The sequence below is a fragment of the Phalacrocorax aristotelis genome, chromosome 1 (genome assembly GCF_949628215.1).
Source record: "Phalacrocorax aristotelis chromosome 1, bGulAri2.1, whole genome shotgun sequence".
Classification (NCBI taxonomy): Eukaryota; Metazoa; Chordata; class Aves; order Suliformes; family Phalacrocoracidae; genus Phalacrocorax; species Phalacrocorax aristotelis.
This window is the reverse complement of record NC_134276.1, coordinates 44,400,371-44,406,370: the sequence shown is the minus strand read 5'-3', so window position 1 is coordinate 44,406,370 and position 6,000 is coordinate 44,400,371.

Genomic DNA, 6,000 nt, shown 5'->3' with positions numbered 1-6,000 from the left:
CAGAAATTAGTCATAGCCGGACAACCACATAGACTGATAAGCTGCTGTATGGAATTCAGGCATTGCACTCCATTTTAGAGTGCTAGATAGAGTGCTTTGGTGCTATATTAACTACCTTGTAGGCCAAGATGTCTTGGGTCTTTTGATGAAATCAGCCATATACAGAGACATATTAGGAAGCATTTACTATCTCTTAGTCCACCACTTCTTCAGTCCTTGGTTAAGCTTTGTGTAGGACATAAGTATTTGCATTTCTTTAATAGTCCCTAATCTATAGCTCAATTTTATTTTTTTCCTTTGTCTACCACTTTTTCTCAGCAGTGCTTTTATCTTATTTTTTGCCGTGTGAAAATATTTGCTAAATGGAGTTCTTAAACAAAACTCTTGATAGTGGTTTGCTATACATAATATTCAAGTCAGGAAATTTGAAAGAATAACCACAAGAATTTTCCTTCCTCTTGGCTAGCAGTTTAGTATTTGTGAATGTCTGCCATATTTCAGACACAGAACTCTTAAAAAAATAAAATAATTTGGAAAGCTTGTCTATTATATTATAAATATTTTAAACAGAAGAAATACAAGAAGGGGATGAGAGAGAGTATCTTAGCTAATCAGTTTAACAAATGGAGTCTTCTGTCTGAATATCTTCCAAATATCAGTCAAGATATAGAAAAAAAAAAAGTATTTTTAGGCTTGGGAGCATACTCATGTTCTTTGTGTGGGTTGGTATGGATTGAAGAACACAGTCTTTATTCCCACCATTTTAAAGTATGGATTTTAGAGATTTCAACATAGGACATCAACTCATATTACTATAATCATGCCAACACACAGAACATTGAAAATGAACCTTATTTGATTTGATGGCTCATTACTTTCTTTCATAAAAGTGCTCTGAGAATACAGCATATCAAATTAAAGAACATGTACAATGAAGACTTTTGAAAAGCCCCTGAAATGATTCTGAGAAAGGAGCGTATAGTCCATCTACAGCTAACTATTGAGTGTAAATTTAGCATCAGTGACATCCATCAAGCTAAACAGAAATACACTAAGGAATGTTACTTACATTATAGCAAAAGGTGAGTGTGGGAGCGGGGAGATTTTCTTAATGGAATAGGAAAGAGATTTAACAAGTTCATTGGGTATATATCAGCCTGTATATTGGCTATGTTTCCCACTCTGTGCTATCTTGCAGGACTAGTGCACCACAGAGTACACCCCAAGCGTGTGCATCAAACAGTATTACCCTATGCTCTCCACCTTTATGCTGCATGCTGTTTTCCTCACACAGTATTGCCGTAAACACCATAGTCCCACACTCACTATCTTCATCTTCTGGTATTATGTCACAGTCACTACTTCCAGAAACCTTAACCCATCCCCATGCTCTTCCTACCTGGCAGCATTCTCTTACAGGAGCATTTTTTGAGAAAAGTTCATGTATTCTCTAGGATCCGCGATAGTACCTCTTTGAAGAATTTTCTTGTGCAAATATCAAGATGACCCACACTCTACCTAAGCATCTCTCTTTGATTTCAAATTCTGCTTTAGAGATTGATAATTTAAAATCTAGGTTTTAATAATCTGAATTTTAAACATATATATTTTTTATTAGCTGCAGTCCATATAAATGTTTTTTACAAAAACATAACAACAGTTACAAATTTGTCTTGGAGGTGAAGACCAGATATGTCATTGTGTTTGCTGTGTTCTGAGACCATCCACTGGCCTAACCCAATTTAGAGAACAGGAAGAGGAAGAGAGCAGAGCAATTGCAGAACATAATGAGGTGCAACTCTAAGGAGTTTAGGCTGAACTTTTCATCCCAAATGCATGATTGTTAAAATCATGGTTTCAATCATGGACACCTGAATTTTGCCTGTGTGCCATTGGTTACTCTTACTTTATTTCTAGATCAACCCCTAATTCAAGCAGATATGTAGTACTGAAAATAGCAGAGAGTATAACTTAAAAAGAAAAACTTCTTCACCACAAGAATAGAGATAATTTTTTAATCTCCTTTTGCTCTATACATTCTTGTGTTAAGAGCCTCAAAACATGGTGTGGTTCTGGAAACCTAGATTGCTTGCTGAACATAGAATTTTTCAACAGAGAAAATTATATTCTTGAATTCAGAGACAGACAATACTCTCGTGCATCTGCCCAGGGGCTTCTAGAACCAGATCACTGGATTTGGGGAGTTACAAATTTCCTGCTAATGTCAGTAATGTCTTCCTCACCTATATGGAGCCTATGCAGCCTTTTCTTTCTACACAGGCATATGGAGGAAACTGGAAAAATAATACAAGAAAGGCATTTAATACATAAAATGTGCATCTCCAGTTCCTGTCTGAGCTTGGTAAAATAAAGAAGGTTTTAATGGGAAGGGTAATATAAAGGATTCATCTTGAAAATAAAAGTGAGTGCTTAGGAGGTTGATAGCTGTGGATTTCAGTCTTTTACATAAGGGTACAATGGGTCAACTCAGTTGCTCCAAAATAAGTAGCAACTGCCAATTAAGATGACTTAAGATATCTGAGTTAATTCAATGGAGCTATGAGATACGCACCAGGTCTGAACTTCTCTACAGAAGCAGCTGGAAGCCAAGTGCATTACTTGCAGGCATCTCAAATTACCTTGGTCAGGGAACTGAACTGAGACCATAAGCTGCAATACAGCTCCATGCTAAAATACTGAATTTATATATTCCTAAGTGAGCAAGATGCTAAAATTTCAGTTATAGACGAATGAAGACCTTAGCAAGTCAGCCAATGGAGTCTAGAAAGCATTTTAGTTGACCAGCTTCTAGTGTCCACCCGAGGGGAAACTCTTTAGGCTCCATTTACTGTATTGACTATATCTCGGCTGCATAGGAAGCTTAGATACATAGCTGACATCTAGATATTGACATATAGACATCTATATTTAGATGTCTTAATCCGACACTGCACGCGTAGAAGCAGAAATGAAAGGAGGAAGAGAAAGGACCTCCAGAGGAGAGAAGAGAGATCCACAAGGTTTCAAATAAAACTAGAAATAGTAAAAGAGCTGTATCATGTGACTGTTAAGGGAAGGAACTAATTTATATATTTTATCAGTATGTGCTGTATACATTACTTAAACTAGTGTCAAAGGGTAAATACGGCATATTGATACATGGTGCTTTAGTAGAATACTTCAAACAGATCAGCTGACTAAAGGAAGGTCAGAAATTAAAAAAATAAACAATACTGTGTAACTGATATTAGCTGAATTCCATTGTTGATGAATTACTTAAATAGAGACTGGAATAGGTTTGAAAACAAGTAGAAAACAAGAAGCATGAATGAGTATCTGTAAGTGAAGAAAGATTGTAGAAAAATAAAAGAAAGAAAAAAATTAAGTTTTAAAGCCTAGATGTACCTTACACTATAACATAAACAAAAAGACAAACAGACATTATCTGCTGGTAACATTCTATCACATCAAGGAAAATTCAACCAAATATCTCCACCAGAAGTGAATTGAATGTATATTAAATAAGATGTGATATAGATAACTTGAAAAAGATTATACATTACTTAGGAAGCTGAAAAAACCAGAATACAAGTATGTGAAGAAATGAAAGATCAGTAATTGAGTATTTCTGAATAGTTTAGAGAAAACAATCTGAGGGTGAGCCAGTTTGGCAAGATAGAGAACACTCACAAATAACAAATTTAGTGTGGACATATTACTATAAGAATTAAATTTACTTAGACTAGACGATACAGAAGCAAGCAAAGTTTGCAGCCTTGTGTGAAGTATGACAGATTCCTTGTTTTTGGGCAGTTTGGGCTTGCAGTAAAGTCAAAAGGAGTCAACATACTAACCACCATGTAAAATTGGACAGATGGCATATATATTATATTTTTATTTTTATTTTTATTTTTATTTTTATTTTTATTTTTATTTTTATTTTTATTTTTATTTTTATTTTTATTTTTATTTTTATTTTTATTTTTATTTTTATTTTTATTTACTTTTTTATATATGCAGTTTATATTTTATTTAATTGTCTGGCAGAGGGAAAGAATTACAGGCCAATATTTGTCAGGAAGTGCTGCAGTTAATGAGAAAGTAAAAGAGAATAATGTGTAGGAGCTTTTTCCTTTCTTTTTACTTGGAGAGCTAGTGACTCCGTTAATTAAACAAATTCAATACATCCAAATGAGAGGTTTTCAGGCAAAGCAGTAACCTAACCCATGTATTTCTATCATGTTTGTCAATTTCAGTGGTGATCTCACTGAAGAAAACTTTTTAGGTTTTAGTAAAAATACTGTTAATATTACCTCTTTATTAATCAGTGTTTATCTTCATAACAGCAAAGGCAAGCAATAGCAAAGGCCCCTGGGTACCTCCTTACCCTTGAAAATGAGACAGTGCCAGATTATCACAGAGAAGCCATAGGCTATCATTCTGTGAATCGGCCGTGGACTCTGGTTTCTGTCCATCTCTGATTTCAAGCAATGCAATTGTTTATGGTGCATTGCTAGTTTTTCAGTATGGCTATTCCCAACCATAGAAACATTTTATCTTCTGCTCCTGATGGTAGAAGTGGTGTTTGAAGTGAAAACTTAAATATGTATGATATCCTTATCTTGACTTCTATCTCAACAAAAGTTTGCAAAGCTACAGATGAGATTCAATCTGCTTCAGCGAGGTACCTAACTGCTATCAAAATTTTGGGTGCCTAGGAGGCAGTCTCATTAAACTAAACACTAAAAAGTTACTAGTAGTCACAGGAGGGAAACATAGGACTGTGGGTGAAATTCTATCTGCTTAAATCAGACATTTAAACTAAGGTATCGAGGATCTCCCTCTGGAGGCCTTAGCTACATCTACAGTCATAATTTGGTACAAAGGCACTACTGCAGCTGTGAAACAGTGAATGCCCTGATTGTCCCAAACTGCTGCACATTGGTTTGGTTTGAAATGTGATTTTGGATTAAAAAAATGCAGTTATACTCTCTGTGAAGAAATCAAAGTGGAAACTCTGCTTCTGGTATATCAAAGGCACTCTCCTAAGTGTCCATAATAGAAATATGAGGGTTCAAAACAGAGATTGGTTCTTTGGATTCAAACTGCATTCATGGCGACAGCTTCAAACCATAGTCTGAAGAAGGAACTCTGAGATTTGTGTAAATGCAGGACTTTCAGCACTAATTGCTTTGATCATCTGATCCACTCTTGTTGAGATGAATTACTTGCTAATGTATCCACAACCATCACCTGTGTCTCTTCACTGACTGTGTAAGGAACTTAGACAAAGCAGGTCTGCTTGTTAAGTAAATAAAGACATATGCAGGTGGACTATATTTCTTTAATACTAGTGTTTCTCTCTAATAAATCTAACTGTGAAAAGGCAATATTTTAACTATGAAACACACGTTAGTTTTAAGGACGAGAGATCCCGTTTTAACTATGTGGGAAGATTGTAACCTGACATAATGTGGAAATGCTATCACTTTGGAGTCAACAAAAGGCAAAGATTTAATAATAAGAAATAGCAATACCCTGCCATTTTTTCCCAAGATAGAAAATAATTCCTGCAAGACTTAAAAGGAAGCTCAAAATCCTTATGTGAGTCTATGTATTTTTTCTAAGAATTTTGTGGCACAGTTAGATTTAGGTTAGTAGATTTTATTTTAGTTCCTTCTTTTCTTTTCTGTTTTATTGCATTTTAAAGAATATTTAAACTAAATCTGAAATTAATTTCAAATGGCTAACTTTACTTTGCTTAGATTTCTGTTACCAACAATAAGAGTTCATACTTGAAACTTTGAGCAAGATTGCTAAATTTCAAATTTTGTACTAAAAGCTTTGATAGTTTGAAACTCTTCAGTGGAATGCTTACAACCTGATTTTTTTCTTTTCCTTTTTCCTTTTCTCTTTTTCTTTTTTTTTCTTTCCTTTTTTTCCTCCCAATTGCACTGAGAACCTCCAGCAGATTTGAAGAGAGATGCTTTGCAAATGCAT